This window comes from Passer montanus, unplaced genomic scaffold (assembly GCF_014805655.1).
Source record: "Passer montanus isolate IOZ18808 unplaced genomic scaffold, ASM1480565v1 scaffold2, whole genome shotgun sequence".
Taxonomy (NCBI): Eukaryota; Metazoa; Chordata; class Aves; order Passeriformes; family Passeridae; genus Passer; species Passer montanus.
This window is the reverse complement of record NW_024366591.1, coordinates 10,792,857-10,814,186: the sequence shown is the minus strand read 5'-3', so window position 1 is coordinate 10,814,186 and position 21,330 is coordinate 10,792,857. Positions and strand designations below refer to the sequence as shown.

At 34.9% G+C, this 21,330-nt stretch overlaps 1 long non-coding RNA gene across 1 annotated transcript in view; it reads right to left on the bottom strand.

The window, feature by feature from the left end:
* Positions 1–5,382, bottom strand: part of LOC120501087 — a 36,545-nt gene extending 31,163 nt beyond the window's left edge. The window contains exons 1-2 of the long non-coding RNA XR_005627226.1: positions 5,273–5,382; positions 127–191 (exon numbers count right to left, since the gene is read on the bottom strand). This is a non-coding gene — a long non-coding RNA (uncharacterized LOC120501087). The remainder of the gene's footprint in view (positions 1–126; positions 192–5,272) is intronic.
* Between the last annotated feature and the right edge of the window lie 15,948 nt (positions 5,383–21,330).

Sequence of the window (21,330 nt, the reverse complement as noted above, 5' to 3'; positions counted from 1 at the left end):
TTAAGGAAATTACAGTGTTTAACAGCCACAGACAACCTGCCCAGATCACTTAAGTGAAATACCAGTGAAGGGCATTGACAGAGAAAAGTGTTTGAGTACCTAGTAATTAAATCAGTTAATACTCACCATTTATTTGCAGAATCAAATAGGACGCTAATGCAGAGAGGTAGAAGCCTAGGCAATTTTTTCTCCTTTGTGACCAAAGAAAGAAAGAAAGAAAGGTTTGTCATAAAAAACCCTTCAACTTTCTTGGTAGAAATAGTAATCACTAGGACCTTTTCCAACTTATTGAGTACCATACTTGAATATCTTACTTTATTCTGTGTTGCTGACCAATCTTGCTTTTATAATAGAGGACTCCTCAGATGATGATCCTCAATATCAAGTAGATCAAGAAAAATACCATAGAGCCAGAAGAAATTTTTGGAACATCTAGATTTATCAAGATCGCTCCAATCTAGTTGAGGCTTAAGGTCTTTCCTATAAGGTCTTTCCTTTCCTTTTCTCCTTCTCACTGAGTTGAAGACATTATGTGCACTACCATCCTGCATCTTCCCATATTTGAAGCAGTGTCTCTATATAGAACACCCAGTGTAGGACTGACTTTTGAAGAAAATTATCCAAACCCTCTTGCTGAACGTGGCCTGTCTTTGTTCTGGAATTCAGGCCAAGGCCCTGTACTGGACAGTATATCCCTTGATCCTTTACCAAGATCCATTTTATATAGCACTGACAAAACATATCAAAAAACAACTACATTTTACATACTACTGTATGTAAAAACAATTACATTTTTTCTACCTTAAACCTCTCTCCTTTGATCAGTGATGTTCCATACGTAAGTTTCAATTTATTCACTGTATGTAAAAACAATTACATTTTTTCTACCTTAAACCTCTCTCCTTTGATCAGTGAAACGTAAGTTTCAATTTATTTATAGCCAGCCTATTCTTTTTAGATTTATCATGTTCTATCTCAAATAACTTCAAAGCAAAAATATTTTAAGACCTCATTTTTTCTATCATAAAGAATGAAAAGCCAAGCTATTAAGCCTATCTGCAGGTTTGGTTATTTATGTCTGGATTATAACTATGTTCATGTTCGATTTCATCAACTCTACATTCACATATAAGCAAACCTTCTTTTTCCAAAATCTCTCATTTCTGAAAATGAAAGGCAAAGAATTGGTTGAGATTTTCTAATCCCTTTAATAGTTTTATATCACAAAAACTTCTCTCTAAAATTGTCATTGAGACAAATAATTTAGAGAAAGAAATAATTTTAAAAATGTCTTAATACATGGGGAAGTATTATTTTTTTTTTAAGAAAAAAATACCCCAACAAAGAAAACTTTTAAAACCTGGGTATTTAGATGGATAGACAAGTAATATTTTTGGTTGGTGCAATACTTAGTAAGTAACGTGTCCTTTTGGTTCAGCCAATTAACTAGAAAATTTGAAATCTGTTGGGAAATAAAAGAGATGAAGCTATATAAATCAACAGTGAAAGACAAACCTTTTAAATTTTGTTATTGAGATAACACAGTACTTGAATCTGAAACCCTGTTATTGAATTTGCTATTGAAGTCTTGGTATTAATTAACCTTCAGTTATTGTTGGTCCTTTAGTGCATTGTGAAAAACAGGAGAATATTGGTTTTGTCTTACTCAATTTTCAATAATGAATATTTACACAGAGGGCAATAATTTATGTTTTTCTGGTCCTCCCCTAATTAGTATTTGCATTTAGAGCTCATGTCATTGTAGGATATTCTTCACAAGGTAGGATATTTTCAGGCTGTTATTCAGAAGCATATTAATTATGAACATCTATGTTTGCATAAAATTGTCTGATAGCCTTGTGATAAATGCTGAGTTTTTCCTGAAAATCTACCTCCTCTAAGGTCACCTAGTTCACTTCAAATCTTTAGAAATAGAAAGGATATGGCATGCTATTGAAAAGCAGTGATAAAACCTGTGTGTATCCAAAGGATTTGATTTAGAGATCTTTGTGAAATGGTCACGAACAGGGTTCTTAGCCTACGGTTTGGGGATGTGTCAGCATTTCCTATCCAATGAATGTATAAGCAGGAGCATACAGGGAAGTCAGCAGCAAAAGGAATAGCCAGGGAGAGACACGGAATGATTTATCATATGCTGATGATACAGGCTGGCTGGAAGTCGTGTAACGCCAGCAGGCCATGGTGCACTTGTACTGCAGTGACTGAGAAACAGCTGAGATGGGACTGCAGCTAGAGCTGTCATGGAAAACATTGGTGTGACTCTGGAATGTGAAACCAGGGAATTCTCTGGAGGAGGCAGCAGAGAATTAAAAGATCCTCCTTTTGAGTTTGTTGCTAGCTGGTTTACAAGCTTTTGATTTTAACAGTTAGATAGGAACCCAAGGAATTTTTCTTGCCTGATCTTGAGTGTTGTGGTAAAAGAATTGTTCTTTTATCCCCTTAGGATTACACTAGTGAAATGAAGCACAAATGAGACTTTACCTTAAGTCTAGGCAGAATCTAACATTGATTTTCTTGTGACTTTCCACATTTTCAAAGATGCTGAATGAAACTAACAAAACAGCAAATAAACAAAACGTTTTAAAAGGCCTGGGCCTCATTAAGAACAGATATGTCTGCTCATACTGTAGTTAGAGTCTGAAATGCATGCTGTAGCATGCCAGGACCAATTTCCTTAGAATGTGCAGTATATGATTGCTGATTCTGACCTCTACATAAAGCATACATCTGTTAATGGCTGTGCCTATCTCACATGCTGAGATATACTGTGCCTCCCAGTGCATTCATTCCCAAGATTTTTTTCAATGAATACTGGAACAGAGTGTGTGATAGCTGGTTCAGGTGGACAGAGGATGGAAAAAGGAAGAAAAAATTAGAACGTCCTTAATTAGTTCACTGCTAGCTAGCATGTTCCCATTGACAGCACAGGTGCAGTAGAGGAATATCCATCCATCATGCATTGCTAAAATCTGTATCATTTTATCACAGTTAGATCTTGATTTTTACCTTCCATAAACTAAACTGTGCTAGAAAAAGAGTGAATACTCTTCAACAGTGTTTCTCATTTGTGCTGACATAGAAATCTACGTATTTGGAGGATCATTGAGTACTGTGGGACAGTTATACGAGAATCATTGGAAGTATAAACTCAAAAGCCACACTACTGCAGAATACCAAAATCCCTTTGGTTGGATGACTGACGTGGAACAGCCACTTAATATCAACATGTATCTAATAGCAACAGCTTTGTATTATGTGGTTACTTCAGGTAATGGAGGCCTGGACCCAGCAGCCTGTGGCTGCTCTTGATTTAGTGCTAGTTTTGAAGTGGAAAAGTTATTTATTTGTCTTCTGATAATTCTGCCAGTTCTTCCTGGAACTAGATGTTGGTAACTGAAACTTCTTACATTACTCTATTGTCACAACTGATTCACCTGGAAAAGGTCTGCCATGAGTTCATAAATCTCAGATGAATTAAGTTATTTCAATATATTCAGTATAAATCCTTAATTTCTGATATTTCTGAGGTGCGCATATGTTTCGCAGAAAGTTCTTTTCTGGAGTTTTCTGCATTTTAAACAGTTATATGCTCCTTTTTTGCTGAATACTTCATCTTAACAATTAATATGAAGCCACATAGCTGTTCTCAACTTTTCAATAACCAAGTGAAAAACTGATGTCAGGCTATAAAAGGATATTTGATTTATTTTATTTTTCTTTGCCTTTAAAAAATATTTTGCATGTTATATTAGAAAAATCTTATATTTCCAAGAAAAATAATTAAATGGGTTAATTTAAAAGCAGTCATTTAGAGTGGAGAAAAGCAGACTACATTTTTCTGAATAATTTTCTCTGCATTTGCATTCTACAGCCAAAAATAAATTGTTAAACTACAATGTGGACCTCCCCCCATCAATATACAGCCTTCCCATTTTCTATGCATATAAGGAGATGCCATAGTCTTAGAACACACACTAATTTAAGACCTGTAAGTAAGGTCTATGTATGTTCAGTAGGTATCAAAAGTTAAAATGTTACAAATTTTTAGGAAAGCCACTAAAAAAATTAGAAAATTGTCCATATATGTGCCCACATGTTGAGTACTGGATGCAGTTCTGCTCCTTGATTTTCAGTAAGGATATTCTAAAACTGAAAATGAAAGAGGAAAGAAGACAAAGGAGAAATTATGACAAGTAATGAGGAATAATATCACTTACAATGAATGACAAAACAAAGATGTACTCTGATTAAGTAAACACTGTTATTGTAACTTTTCCCCAATTTACTAATTTCTCTGGTTTGCTACTTTTGCATGTCTAGGAATTTTATTTTAAAAGGCTAATAATTATATATTGATCATTATATTTACTGCTTGATTGCTCCATACTCACCTGTTTGCCAATGGCAAAATTAATGAAACATATAGTCCAGAAAAATTAGTTTGAAAGGAAAATGTATAATCCAAACCCCAATCCATAAATTTATTTTATTTTATTTACTAAAGATATGAAGAATATATTAGGGCACTGAGACATTATGATAATCATTGATGTCTGACTAGACTTTCAGTCAAATTCTAAATGTACATACAGTTGCATTTATTTATCTTCATCTTTTCTGGAAGCCACCAAGGACTTTGTGCCTTTTGTGGTCTTTGAGAGAAGATTTCACAAAATGTTAAATGTCCATAATGTTAGTTTTTCACATAAAATTTTCCCAGCCTAAATGCTAGGCTCAGGCACTAGAATGGAGTGATCATCTGCTAAACATGAGAAAGAATTATGGAGAAAATTTTGTTCTTCAGTAAAACAAGATCTCTTTCTTTCTTTTCCTATGTATTTATGGCACAGACATACTGCATAATCAAGAGTTTGATGAGTTTCCAGAGATCTAATAAAATATAATACAATTCCATTGCAATCAAAATACCTGAATAAAGTAAAACATTTGAATATTACCCATGAAGTTATCTTCTGTGTTTAAAGTGAAAAATGATCTTAGAATTTCAGAGAGATTTGATTAGTTATGTTTTGGGTTGTTTTGAAAAAGTTTTGTTCACCTGTCATTTTTCAAATTCATGTGATTGTTCACCTGTTTTGCACAATGAAGCATATAATTAGCACTAAAATTGACTTTACAGTGGCTTTTCAGAATTCTCCTGTTCAATACAATGCGGGTAAGGACAACAGAAAAAAAATATCTCTGTGAAGTAAAAATGGAGCAGAAAGATTCATAAGGAAAAGAAACATACCTTTGCTAGGTTGGCTGAAACAATTGGAAGAATTAAGCCGTTTGAAAGACATGGGAGAATTTAATGAAGAGATATGCCATCATATTTTTTCAGGTTTTTTTTCTGTTTTCTTATCCGCTCTTTCATCCTTGCTTAAGGAGATAAAGTTTTCTTCAGAAATGTTGCCCTCCTCACATGCCTTGATAGCTTCTGTTACCACAGCATTACTTCTACAACTAACACCTGTTTCCCAATGCAATGCAGAGAAGCTAGGAAATGAAAGAAACAAAAGCTTATGGTTTGTATACATCCTTTTTTGTCAGAATTGACCTGTTTGTAAGGCTTTCAGAAAGACTTCTTTAACTCATATTCTGAGTCCTACCCTGGGTCTCCTCTTGCACTAACACACTTGTAGCTGTCTTTGGAATTTATCATTTTTAATGTGCCAATTCTTGATGACTCATTAAGTATTGACTTTTATTGTCATGTCTTAATCCCTGGTTTGTACATGTTGGCAACAGAAGCAGATGTGATTAGGAAATTCAAAATTGTATTATTTCCTAAAAGGTGAAAACTCCTGCTGTGTTCTCTGCAACATCTTATTTAATTTTTCACGTGTTGGATATTGAAGTAAACATTGTGGTATAAATAGTAGTGCTTTAATATCACAGAAGATCTGTAACAGTAGTTTAGCAACTGGTAATATAAGAAATCTGAACTGTAGCCTGAACATAGAAAAATCCCACTCTTTCATAAATAATATAAATACATTTTTAGTCAAGGTTGTCTATCAGTAAAATATTTTGAAATGCTACTACTTTTTCTTTCAGTACAATCTTGAAAAAATGTTATAGGATCATAAAGAAAACACAGTATGTTATTATTAGTATTGAGAATTTATTTTAAAGCAGATTATTCTAAGAAGCTTTGTCATGCTCTGTCAATTTTATTCCTGTATCCATAAAACCTTCTCTTGTCTAAACATTTATAGTACTATGAGAAAAGTAATTTTTATTGTTTTTTCTGTATGTCTTAAAAAAACCAATTTTTATTAGAGGCTGGTGGGCCTTTCTTTTTCCTTGCTCATGTTTTAAAAGTATGTATTTTTTGATTTGCCTTTTTTCCTCAGCATCATTTTTAGAATGTAGGTAGGATTTTTTTTCTACAGTATAGCACCTTGGTAAGCAGGAAGCTACACAGTTCTCATATCAGGCCATCTGGTATGAGGGAACTTTATTTATTTTATTGTCTTTATTTAAAAAAGATAACCCTCTGTCCAGTTGTCCAGCCAGCCAGCCAGATCCACTGTCCCCTGAGACTTTATTTTGTGCTATGGATTGACATTTCTAAGGTTCCTATTCTTCACATCAGTAAGAAAGCCTTCAAACACCATTCAGTCACCATATGCCTTGCCAGTGACAGGACTGATAGATTAGTAAGTCAGTTGTGTGGTTTGCAGTTATCTAAAAGGCACAGTGCCTGGTTCTAAATCAAATCACCACACCTCAGTGCTGGCACAGTTAGTAGCTCTACTGTCAATCGCTGCAGGAAGATAATTCTGATATGCTGAGACTGGTGGAGAAACGTGAGTAGTATTGAAGCTTACTTTCTCTTACTTTTTCTTTTATTTTATAAATTGAAACAGCATGGGACTTCCATTACAATGTAATACCACAATCTCAGTTTAATTATACACATAGAATATACATGGGCTATTTTGGAGGGAAAGTTATTAGTCTCCAGTATACTCTTTTCAATATATTTTCAAAGTTCTCTAAATAAAAAGTTAGAAACTCTCAAACGTATCTCTGCAAATACAGGTGAAAAAAAAATCTTATGTCTGACTACACGATATTCGAGCCCATTTCTCAGACTTCTCTTTGAGCCCATTCACTGGGTGGAGGAGAACCTGCTTTCCAAGACATCATCTTCAGAAGATTCACAGCTGGAGGCAGAGATCACAGAATTGTCACATATTTTGCCTAACAGGTAGGTGAAGAGTGCATGGATCTGTTTGCACTCTGGCTTCCCATCCCCATATGGTAAACCTCCATTTCATTCATCTGCTGTTACTGAAACATGAATAATCAATGACTAATGTGGAAACAGGTCTTCTAGATACAGAATCATCCTAGTAAGTAGAAACAAGTTTTCCTCCTTCCAGTGCAGCCAATGATGTGAGCAGAACAGCAAGCATCTCTTACTCTTCAGCTAAAACACATCCCATAAAACAAGTCACTTGTAAATGAAACAAATAATTATTTACGACCAGTAGAGGCAGGTAATTTCTCTAACACATACACATTCACTGACAATTTTGTTGCTGTATAAAGTAGTACAGCAAAATGACAAATCAGCCAGCTACTACAGTATGGCCATACATTGAGAAAACTGCCACAGAGTTTCCAACTCATAGCTTATCCAATCTAATATGCCATTTCCAGAGGTTAGTACTAAAAGCTGAATAGGAAGACATAACCAATGATGCATGAACATATGCCCCTACATACATTTCTTTCAAAATCTAATAAACTTGAATATAAACCTTTAGGCATAAGAGTTGATATTTTTGAATGTTCTACTTTTAGATTTTGCATCTCAGTGTAATCTAGTCATCCATTGAGTGTACCCTTTGGGAGATAGATAAGGATCTTATCAATCACAAACTCCCTGGCAAACCTGTATTGTGAAAAATAAAACAAGCAAACAAAACTCTTGTGTTTTGCATGGCTTTTCTTTAATTTTCATACTTCTGTTTAATTCAATTGTCTTAGAATATATAGATATGTAAGAAACTACTATACTGAACTTTCTTTTCCTAAGATTGCTCAATGCCTTTTCTTTTTTTTGTCCCCACCTATGGGATGGAACAATATTTTTTTGAAAACAATCATTAATTCTAATTTCAGCATTGTCTTTGAAGTAAGTACATTGTCACTAACACTGCAGTGAATATGTAGCAATATCATATCTTCATAACTATTAAATTGAAACTCATATTGTAAAGGACACCTTAATAATATAATCTATAAAACCTATATCTACAGCATATAAATTCAGATGTTTTTTCAGTCGCTGGAGATCTCTGCATATAGTTCCATATCCACTCAGTATAGTGCATATAGAGTACTCTTGTTTGAACTAAAGGCTATCTGAAACTCACTAACTTTTCTTGCAGAACTTTTTACAAAACACTTTTATAATATGCCTAAGAATCTGGGCATCAGCCATGTCAAACCTGTAGTCAGCCCCAAATAACTGGTTCTTTTTGAGGAATATCTCAGTTAAAAGACATTTTTTGCAAATATATTAACATAGTTTTGTTCTAATCTATACTTTGATAAAAAAATCTAAGGCTTGCTGAAGAAATGCAGGTAGCTACCAAAGAAGAGCTCTTGATGTATTAAGAAACTTTTGATTAGGCAGTTAGGTTAAGGAGACTGCTAATACAACAAAGACACATCGATTTATCACTGGCAGGGGAAGAACACTGATTCCCCGGAAGACAAGAATGGACTGAGTTTCGAGGACAAAATATTTAATAGAGTTAGAGTTTGGAAGATTTTCAAGACAAACCTGGCAATAAAGCCCAACAAGATTTTCTAAAAAACAAAAGAGGTTATGTTCAAAGCCTGAACGCCATGTTTAACACTTTGTAAATGAAGAATCTTTTCCACAGGCAAAGAATAAAATCTGTGAGTGAAATATGTATGTCAAGTCAAGTATAAAGATGAACAAATTCTTGAGTTTAAAGTGGATCAGGAAACTGAAATACAAGGTGTTCAGACTGTTATAATTGCTGCTTTTTAGGCAAAAAGAGTAGAATAGAACATTAAATACTGATATTCCCATGAAAGCTAAATCTGTGCATTGGCCAAAGTCTGAAGTGATGGATAAATAAATATTGGTTTCTTGATCACTGGGGTCTAGGAATTAAAATTAATCTTGATCCTCCCAATAAGCTGTCCCCAAAAGAATAAGTTCTCAAGCTTTGTCTTCGCTTGCAAAATGTCATAAGCGTTAGCAGAGTCTGTAACACATCATTTAATATGTTTTAAGATCTTATGAAATAGAAAATGAAATGCTGCAGGTATACCGTGTTCAAAAGGCTTGACCCCATCACACTTACAGTAAATCAAGAGGAATGCCCTTCAAATTATCAGCTGAATTGGTTTTAAGCAATATGAGATCAGAGTCATGTCTCTATTATTAAAAGAGAAACTTTTTTTTACACTACACGATACTGGAACAAATTCAGCAATTACCACATCTCAGTGCAGTAGGAAAGAGAGAGGTAAATTAGACACTGGTTAAAATAGAATGTCACAGAAGACATGAAAATATATCCTGAAGCAGGTAGAAGAAAAGAAAATAAGAAGTTGATAAAGCAACACAAAAGATGGATTATGAGGAAAAAGAAGTCTCAGTAGAGACATATGAAAGAAAATATTGAAAGAGAGGGATGAATATCCTCTCTTGGATGGATGTGATATAAAATTAATATCAAATTGGCCTGAGGTCAGATCTAAGCATCAAAGCAGGTGTTCATTATCCACCCACAGAGTCTGAAAATTTATCATCAAGGGCATCTGGTGTAGACTCTCCCTGCTACAACTGGTCTGTGATCAAATGGTTTGCTAGCTCCAAGAGCATGGCAGAGTCTTTCATCTCCATCTCATGTCATGCTGCTTCTTGTCTTTGCATCAAAGGATGTCATGCCCAAACATCCAACTTCTTACATCTTTCTAGTACCACGAATGTCCCTGATAAAATAAAAGGATAGATAAAAATAATACTAAAATCTTTCCTGTGACAATATTACCTGGGGTAATGGCATACTAGGAAAATTCAAAGCACTCTACTGGCATGATTAGAAAGAGGAGAGTGACTGGGGAGAAGAGAGTCTCAAAAATTATATGGAGAGCAGCACTAGAAAATCTTTAGTCTTCAGAGAGAAGAGGCAGAGGGAAGGGAAAAGGAAAGCTCTGCTTGTTCTGAATTTTAGAAAATTACTCAATTTTCTGCATATGAGAATTCAGCAGTTATTGATTCATTGACTACACATGAGGAACTCAAAAAACACAAAATGCTGAGCTTATGAAATGGAAGCATAAAAAAATCTAATGATCCTATAGCTGGAGAAGGGTGAATGGGGAAAAACATTCAGCAGAGTCACAGGGTGAAGTTCAAGGTCAAGAAAATCAAAGAGTGCTCTTAAAAAATTGTAGGAAATAGAATTTGGTAGCGGTAGTGAAATCATTCTTGAGTCATAGAATAAGGAATAAATGAATAAGTAAAAGCAATTATGTGGAAAGAAAATAATAGAATATGACATAGAACAGACACAAAAGGATAAACAGGAAAATGAAAATTAAAAGAAGCCAAGCTGGTAAAAGAAGAATAGGAAAAATGGGGCTTAAATCAACCAACAGAAACAGATAAAGCTCACATGCTAAAGAACATTTTTAATTTTTGTATGGCATGAGGCTATCAAGCTATATACTCCCTCAAAGATGATAAATCACAAATATATATATGATTTGCATAAATTCAGGTTTTATGTCTTTATGGTAACTATTTCTTTGTAGCATCTACTGTCCATTATGAATAATTTTGCATACAAGTTATTTTAATTTTCCATCAACTTGAAGCATCTTTGTACTTTGTCTTTAGAACAACATCAAAATCTATATTAGTGGAGTACAAAGATAGACCTACTGTATGAATCATTTCTTTCCCAATCATTACGTCTTGTAACCTCTGATTTGTTTTGTTGAAAATCAGAATGTAAACATTTATCTTTTAAAAAAAAAAAGCCCATTTGGGCTGCAGATGATCTGCCTATGAAATGCAGTGCTTTATTTTCAAACATTGATGCCACATATCAGAAAGGAATTGAAATGTATACCTGTGAAATGCTTTGAGAAACAATTAAGGGATGTACAAATGTAAACAAATAGATCCAAAGATTAGTTCACTGATCAATATTTAATTTGTAGTATTTAGTCATCATCTAATCAGATGACATAATTGGAATGAATCCTTCTGGCCTTAAAATCTGTGCCTCTCCAAATACACAATTAATAATCGTGCAATCATATGGCTGTGGGGAGTATTTCTTTCTATTCTGTTAAATGGGTAATTTTATATTTTATTGTGCGTCATGACTATTGATATCCATTCTACATTTCCAGCTTAGATAATGCAATTACATACAATATTAGTCATATATCCTATTGTTTTCATACTCTTAGGCAATTATCCACAGTATTTTCTGACAAGATATTTCACTGATTAATTATTTGTGATACAAAGAGCATACACATTTTTATTTTTATTAAATTGAATGTGGTTTTATTTAATTTGGACTAGTTCCATTCTAGTATTCAATGCCAATTCAACATAGGTAACAGGAAGCATATGTAAATTAAACTACAAATTGTCTAGAAATTCTCTAATTTAGATATAGTCTATCAATTTTAACATTTATTATATCTGCAAATTCTGTAATTAACTAAAAGGTTTGCAAAAGTTAGAGAATATAGCAGTCTGCAGTAATGATGTTCTCATCACACTTTACTTATGTACACAAACATGAACACATACAAATAGAATATGACTATATAGAGATATATTTGGCACATATATGTGTATATAGTATCTATAATACTATATTATTATGTATATAAGATATGCAATTGAAAGGGTTAGCAGACATGCTCTTCTGTTTTCAAATGTCCCCTGGGAAATTACTGTGGCTGTTATAATAACCTGCTCCCAAACAGTGAAGAGCAGATAGAAATCTTCTACCATTTTATGGTACATTATACCATAAATGTACGAAAAGACATAAATCTTCTACCATTATATATACAAACGTGTACAAACATATGCACAAGTACACAGTGCATGAATATATACTTGGAACTCTTAACCACATACCACGCATGATAAAAATGAGTAGGCTACTGGATATGATCATAATTTCCAGTTATTTCATCCTCCTTGCTTTGATAGAACTTAACCAGTCAGTGCTGTGCTCATAATTTTTAGTTATAAAGCAGATCCTACAGCAAATGCATTGGAAGAAAAGATCAAAATTCAGAATGTTGCAATTAAGCTTGATTTAAACATCTCAGTTTAACGAGATCATAGCTCAAAATAACTAAACCATTTAATGAAGCCTATAGGGAATTTGCATTATGCATTGCAGGTAAAGCCTTTTTATCAGGCACACATGTAATAAATGATACATAAAAGGAAAAAAACATTCAATGACAATATATAATCTCTATTTTATTATCCCCCAGAATCCAAAGCCTTACAAGTGAATCCTGGTTTCTTTCTCTCCATTTTATTTTTTTATCCATCTTACATCCAGATGTAAAGGTTGTGCTGAGTGTTAATTATACAGTCAACAGAATAATAAAGGAAACTCCGGATCGTTCACCAAGTCCAAGTGTCCGGTGCCATATATATGGATATGTATGGATGTGCTGTGTCAACTGTATTCCTCTATTTCCTGTGTACAACTAAAAATTTTTGCCAGAGAAAAAGCTTTGCCACACACACTGAAACTTTCATTCTCATTCTGAAAGAGTCCTCATATGACATTAAGTAATATTTACTGATTAAAAATTTATTTTAAATATAGGATGTATCCTTTCAAAGTCTACAAAAAAACTACCAAAGGGTAATAAAGAATGGAAATGAGAATTCAAATATTTTTTTTAATAACAAAAGCCTTATTTGATCACTGAAATTATGTCCCAGTAATAGCTTCAAGCATTACTTCACCTGTGGGAAATACAGCGAACATTATTTTGAAAGCAGTTAATTTTGTGACAAAAGCAGCTTGTATGAGTTTTACATAAAATTATTTTTATGCCAGTACTGCTGCATCTGCTTATCCTTGAAAGTACACTTTTCAAATTAATCCCCAGCAAAGGACTTGGATTTCCTCTTTTGTTTTCTTCAAACCAAGCATTTAACTTGATTTTTTTTGAGTGCTGCTTTGTTGCATTGTATACAACAGTACTGTAATATTGCTGCTTTTCTGCAAGAACTAACGTGGTTTTTCTTCTTTTCTTCCTTTTGTTTTTTTATTAAATACAGCTGCTAAAAAGTGTAATACAGGCATATGTTACATGTCCTGTTTTTATGTAATTTGAATGGATTTAATCATTGCATGAGTATAGATTCAGTAATTTCACTGGTGAATGAGCCCTGGCACAGGTTGCCCAGAGAGGCTGTGGAGTTTCTGTTCTTGGAGATACTCAAAACCAGATGGGATGTCCTTCACTGGGTGAGCAAAGGGGCTGGACAAACAATCTCCAGAGGTGCCTTCCCACCTCAGCCCTTCTGTGATACTGTGAACTCTACCACAGCTTTCCTTTTGTGCCAAAAAACCCCAAGGCTCCCTGCTGCAGTAGGCTCACTGGGCAGCTTTTGTGTGGCTGTTACAAACACAACCAAAACCATCAGCAACATGAAAGTGGTAGGAAGAAAAAAGGCAATGAGAGAGAGGGACAGCATGCATATGTTGATTTTACAGCTGAAATCTTCAGTACAACATAAATCCAGATTTTTTTAAATTCTACTGAACTATGCTTATTATAACAGCAGCCTGTGTTCAACATCCAGACACCTGATTTGAGGGTGTGAATACTCCTTTGCTACTTTAAACAGGGTTTCTTAGCCTGCTGGAGACTGTGGTATCATGCAGACAAAACAAATTCATTCTTTTCAGATGAAGAAATTCCCCTTGTGCCCCCTTTTCTGGTAAGAAAAGGGCTGAATGAGAAAACACAGCAGTAAATTAAAGAGGCAGAATAGGTCTCCTGCCCTGCCGCCCACTGACATCAACATTAAGAGGAGGCTGGGTGTGATAAATAAACAGCAGCCTTCCCAAAGGATATAAAGAAAAAGTACACAGACATGGAGACAGATAGAAGATTTTTTAAATAATTATAACGTAATAGTTCAGAGTCCTCAGTGAAAGTGAAAAACCTATTTTGCTAGGTGGTGTATGAACTTGTGCAAATATACATCTCCTACTTCGAAGTGTCCTGTTAATGAAAAACACTGCATTTATGACAAGTTCCAGATTTGAAATGTCTTCTTTCTCCTCTTATCTTTTCTCAGTCTTTTTCTGGAATAAATTGGCAGATCTCTGAAGAAGAAAGAAAAGTACACCTACAAACCAAGCACCTTGGTAAAAAAAATCATGTTGTCCAGAAAACCATTTTCCCCTTTTCTGATGTCTGGGATGGCTGCATGTGTAGTAAAAAATTACTTATCTTCTGCTTGGCTTCATTTGAATGTATAGGTAGAAGGAGAGGTTTGTTTTTTTTTCCCCACTCTGTTAGGTTTAGCTGCCTCTAAGAGTGAGAGTGCTGGAAATGGGCATGGTAATTTAAAATAAATCAGAAATAAGAGCCTAATATTTTCTTAGCAGCTTTCTTGTAAGGACAGTATGTTTACATTAGAACACAGTTCTCTGCACATGTGTGTGCATGTATCCTGACAACTAGCATTGCAGATATGGAATGCTCAGTGAATCCTTAGAACATAAAGGAAGTAATCCAGATGTGTGATTTTAATCTGCAGCAGAATTGGCCTGAATGTATAAGCATTGCTCAAAAAGACATGAGAGAAATAATTATTGAGTCTTTAAAATAACTGGCTTCAAGAGACAACATAACCCACAGAAGTGTAGGGTGAGAGGAAATCTGAGATCATAGAGACCACCCTTTGCCCTGCCCTCCAGCACACCTCTGGAGGAGTGCAGTTGGATGATTCCTGACAGGCATTTCTCTAAACTGTTCTTGAGAATCCCCACTTCACTACATATCCATATACATTTTCTTACAGCCAAACCAATTGCAATGCCAGTGAATTATGACTCCATCTCTGGGTGGGATAAGGACCTTCCAATTTTGGTTACAATGCCCTCTTAATCCCAGAATAAAAATTGAAATCTAAATGCTAAAATAAATCAGGAAAGATCTTGTTAAGCTGTAGTGAGAATGGTTGAACAGGACTAAAAGGTGTCCTGGATGCAGTTGTATGATGCAGAAAGAACAGTAACATGCACAGATGTGTCAAGTGTGCTAAAAGCAATGTCAGTGAATGTGAGAATTAAACAATTTCCTTCTAAGAACACAGAAGGCAGGAGGCCAATGAGGCCACTTTGCTTAGAGAAATGGAGACAGAACACAATTTCCACTTTATTCTGTTAGTAAAGGATTCAACTGTACTTTCTATTCTTATTGACAGACAAGTTTCTCCCAGCAGGTAGCTGCCATAGCATCTTTCCTGGGCTTTGGCTTAGGTCTTAGTTGTCAGGTGTCTCAAAATTGAAGGATATCCTTGAGAAAACAACATGAAAATAGAAAACTACATGAAAAAGATTCCTTTGGCTTACTTTTATTTTGTTCTTCTGCAGTAAGCCAAAGAGTGCTTCATAAATCTTCCCAAAAGAAAGGACGCCTTTAGTAATATGAAATCATCAGAGAATATGCTTTACTCAATTTTTTTCCTGAAAAAAATTCCTCAAAAAATTCCATGCTCCAATTTTTGCATTAAATAAGGTAAGACAGCTTTTTGTCACACCTATGATAGGAGAGAGCTTTGAAGACTTACTACTTTGCTATTTCAAGTTCTTCTACTAAAGTAATTAAGTAGGACAGACCTCAAAGCCACAAGAAAATCCAGAGTAGATTCATTGCCTGTGCCAGCTCATTCTAATTTCAGTGAGTTTATTCAGCACTAGAAATTAATTATTTTAGGTATTAATTTATTTTAAGTCCTTTAGGTGAATGAAAAATTAAGGTTAAACCCTTACAATGAAGGAAAACATATAATCTGATCCATCTATATTGGACTGATTGTTTCAGTTTTGAACATATTTTCACTAGACCTTTATAGCTCATATTTTATCTTGCAGGATAAGTATAAGTACTGTCAGATGGTTCCATGGAATCTTTAAATGTTCAGCAAACCAAGACTAGACTACAATACTACAGTACAGAATTTTCAGCTTGTTTAATTACAGTGAGCAAGAGTACAGGATGTATCACTCATTAACATGCATGGAAAATCCCAGTTTTGGAGCTGAGTAAAAATAACTTCACAATTTAATCAGATTACTTTTAATGAAGTTCATATTTTATAAACTTACCGAGGATAATCATATGCATGTTTTGGTTAGCACAATTACACAATTAAAGGATGGTTTACCTATTTTTAACCTTTGTGCTCCAAATATTAGGTAAAAAAAAATAGATTTTGATTACTATGTGTTAACAAGAATTCTAATTTTTAGCTAACAATATGCCTCACAATGGAACCAGTATGTTAATGAAATATATCTCTAGGTCTCGTCACCACAGTTTCTTTTTCCAAATGAACAGCCTAGTTAGCAATCAAAACACTAGAAAATAAAAGAATACTTTTAGTATGTTCACTCCATGGGATCATCAAAAATGAGATCATTTCTCTTATTACAGCATTAGTGTAATTATTACAGATCTGTCCATTCTTCCTTATGCTGTGAATATGAACATCTATGTCCTTGAAAACTTGAGATTAAGGCCCTGACAAACAGGAATGTCTCTTTCATAGGCCTAAGCAACTGATCCTCCCTTAAACCAAGGAGAATTAAGGTACTTTGTCAAGGTAAGGGATGGAGTCCTTCCAAGCACACACATTTTACAGGCCTTTCACTTTGCTGGAGTGGATTAACTGTGAAGAAAAATGAGTCAGCTGAAGTCATTGGGTCTGTGCAATTTTGTGTGAATAAATAATTCTTGTCAAAAAGTAAGCACTGATACTTTTTCTTTCACAGCACATAAAGGTGGTGAAATTATTATATCAATTTCCCTGACCATGCAGTTACAATATTGATTTTCTTGTTTCCTAACAAAGAATTGTTCAAATTTATTACGAAGCAATATTTCCTTTGAAGAAGTGGACTACATAAGCCAGCAGGCTTTTCCAGTGTGGGATTTACACTAAAAATTCTGGTTAACACAAAAGCTCTGAAAATAGTGGGGGTAAGGAGCACTTTGTCTAAAGACAGCTGATAACACCATGACACAGAGCTCCTTTATGTTTCCATGTGGCTCTAGATTACATGCCTTTGTTCATTATTTTCTGCACTTGAGCACAACAAATGAGGCAATGCACAGAAAGCATGAGCCATGCCCAAACCTTCTGCAGCTCAGAAGACAAATATCAAATACATATTCATAATACTAATTTTCCATTAAAGTTGATGCTTTAGGTGCTAAACTATACCTATGTTATTGCTAAGATCATTACATTGTTTTTAAGGCTACTATTGAGATATCTATATAGCTGTTAATGTCCATGTCCATACTTTGCTATTCATGGGGATGTTGCAGAGCAATATAGCAAATACCTCAATGCTATTTAGCACAGGGAGGCAAAATGAGTGATTCTGTATGCATTTTCCAACTGCAAATATTCAGTGTTCAATACTGGCAAGATGGCAATATAGTTTTTCAATAATTAAATATTACTGTTTTTACTTCAAATCTGGTGTAGTCCAGGGCACATAAAATTCCCCCTCCAAAAGAGGATGTGCAAAGAAATTAGTGAGATATCACATTATAATCAAAGAAATCAAGCTATTGTAAAAACCTAAACTTTTATTTCAAAAGAGAAGTACAAGCATAGATTTACAAGACACAAGCACAAGATCATGTGGACAAGGCGGGGGTGAGAGAACCTCAACTCCTATAAACTGCTGTCATTTATTCTGATCACCTGAACTGAAAATCTGGGACAGTAGATCTTGTGCCAGCATTTTGTGGCTTTTGCTCTAACACAGGAAGCAAAGAGAAGGCAGAATGGTTGTTGTTTTTTTACTATAGCTTCACAGTTCCTTAAAAAGCACCAGAAAAAAAACCCAAAACATTTCAGCTGTTGTCTTCCTCCTTAAATGTTACATCATTCAATAAGGGGAGCCACTTAACTGTGCTCTGATCTTTGCTTTGACAAGCAATGCTGAAAAGATTTCACACTACATGAAAATGAACTCTTATTTCTATGTCTTCCCCCATTTACTTTGTTTTATCAGTGCTGATTTTAATATCTCTAATTGTGTTAAGTATCTCTTTTGTGTATATATTTATATATAATGACTATATTTATGAGTTTCAAAATTTGCTCTATGTCTTAATTTTATATTATTAAATTCATTATTATTCTAATTACCTGAGTCACATTTTATTTACACACAGGTTTTCCTCTTTCCTTTCAGAAAAGGAATAATTCTGTCAGCAGTATCCATTAAAATATATCTGATAAAATGATCTCAAATTATATTTACTTTATTATTCAATATCAGCCTCTTGAAATTAATATTTTATTTATTTATTCAAGGCACTCAAGCGTCACCATGAATTATTCATTACCTGAAGTTGAATTTAAAATATTTCTTCCTTCTACTCTATAACTCAAAGGTCACATGGTCCAAATGGCTTAAAATCTCAATCACTTTAAGCATGAGCAGCTTCAATCTGCTTGCAAGTTGAGATCAGACTTTCTATAGTACAATCTAGAGGTAATATTATTTCATAATTATTGTCCATGATGGCAAATCAGATAAACCTCAAAGTGGTATTTCCATTAAAATTAGTTGGGACTCACATTTTTAAAATATTAAACTTTCAGAATAGATTTTACTTTTCTCTTTTGTTTCCTTTTTCTTCCCTCAGTCTTCTCTATTTTTTTTTTCTTTTTCTATGTCATGTTTGCAAGGTGAACAGAGTAACAGAAATTAAAAAGGAAAGGAAAACCACTAAACCTTTGAAAAAAAACCAGCATGATGGCTGATTTTGTTAATCAGTTTCACTGGGGGAAAGAGGTTTGTTTTTCTCAGTTTTTATTGACAAAACTATTTGATTCCTTATAAAATAATCATCTTTTAAAAATCATTTTAATAAAAGCATCAGTGTCCCTATTTGTCGTGTATCTTGGAAAAAATGGTTGTGGATACCCTCAGACGGAAGCACTTTTAAGGGTGCCTTTGTACACATCACTGGCAGGCACAGAAGAACATTTATTATTAGAGGCATGGGCACAGCATCTCAGATATAAGAGCTCATCATGAATGCAGGGGAGGACATGCATTATTTTCATCAAAGTGATATGAGCAGCCTTATACTGAATTACTGTAGCGTGTCTAACTTGTGAACAGAAATCCACATGTACAGCAGATGTTCTTGGGGATAAAAGGACGTATTTACATACATTTACACATCCATTAAAGGAGAAGCTGCTTCCACATGCTGAGATATCTGATTTGTGTCCTTTTAATTGTTCTTGCCAAACCAGAAAAGTTGTGAGTAGAATAATCATGGAGTGTTCACTTTACTGTTCTCTTTTCTAGATATATAGACAAAAAATTTAATTGAATTTTAATTGAAGAGTAACACTTTTCCCCCTATTTTGATTGTAATAGCATCCAGATGCCCATTTGAAAGAATGAACTTCATTAAAAAAGTATTTTTATAAGGGCCATTTAGGTCCCTGCTGTGGACCAGGACCCTTTGCACTAGACCAGGCTGTTCAGATCTCTACCCAACCTGGCCTTAAACACGTCCAGGGATGCAGCATCCACAACTTTTCTGAGCAACAGGTTCCTATACTTCAGCACTCTCACAGTAAACAATTTTTCCCTAATACCTGACCTAAACCTATATTCTTACTGCACATAAAAGACTAAAATGGTTTATGGCTTAAACATTGTTAAGATTACTGTAGAACTTTTCCCATTATGGCAAAACTGTGTAAAGAGGCTGTGACCACCAAAGCCCACAGACTCATTTGCCAAGGCCAGGTTTGCACACAGTCGCCCCGAGCTGAGGGGGAAGAAAGTGAGTTTTTGAGGGTGTGATGGCATAACCTCTGATCAGCTCAAGGCAGAGGGAGTAAACACCCACCCTCACTTACACAAACTCTCTTGGCTGTATAACTTCCCCCCAGCCTGTGAATGCCACCTGTGACACATGTGAAGGCCATATGGGACATTTATGTGAGGGACAGTTGAGGAGGTGTTAAACCATCAAAGACCCCCAAAGCGCTGCTCAAACTGATCCCTAAGGCCTTGGATCACAAGACTGCACGTGATCCAAGTGTTGCAAGAGATCCAGAGTTATTATAAGAGACTGTGTATTTTCCCCACACACTGCAGAGGAGGTATCTGGGTGTTACCACCTGTCCTGAACATACCTAATCCATTGAACTCTGTGTTTCATGGGACCCTCACCACTGAGAAGAGCAGAAGAAGAGGACTAAATGGACTCCATCAGAATCCATGGAGTGGTAATATTTTTCTACTTACCTTGCCTCTCTGTCACTTTCCCTCCTCGTCCCTTGTTTTCTATTTCCTTCTTTCTATTTCCTTCTCTCTCCCTCACATTTACTGTTAAGTAAAATCTGTACTATTAACTTCAGTACATGGCTTCATTTGCCCTTAATTTGGGCAGAGGCACGCCTCCAATAGTTGTAATAACCTTAACACTGACTGCATTTTTTTCCCTTTGAAAACAGACTGGCAGTGGCTATCTGGAGTCAAAGCTTTTTCAGTTGGAATATTGCTGATCACACTTGCTGCTGCTCCACAAGCTTTCCATGCAAGTACTGCTGAAAGCAGTTTGGCAGCTTCCACTGAGTTTTACAGTAGCTTCATTATGGTAATTGGAATCAGGAGTTATTTATTGCTGCCCACATTGATTTTGTATAGCACACAGATAAATGATAGTGCTGGAGAAAGTTGTTCCCTGGCAAATCAATTGAACTGTGCAACAAAAAGTCATCAGACTTTGCACTATAAAAGGCTGGGCCATTGGTATTCAGACTGCAGATAACCCCATGATATTGTAATGGTTTTGGATGCCCAAATCATTCCAGGCTGATTTATACCATTTTTCTTTACCAATCACTGCATGTGAGGATTAGATATTGCACACATTAATTTTGTCACATACCAGTTGTGGTTTTTTGCAAATCTAAACGAACTGAAATTGTTGAAGTATTATGTCTTTGGT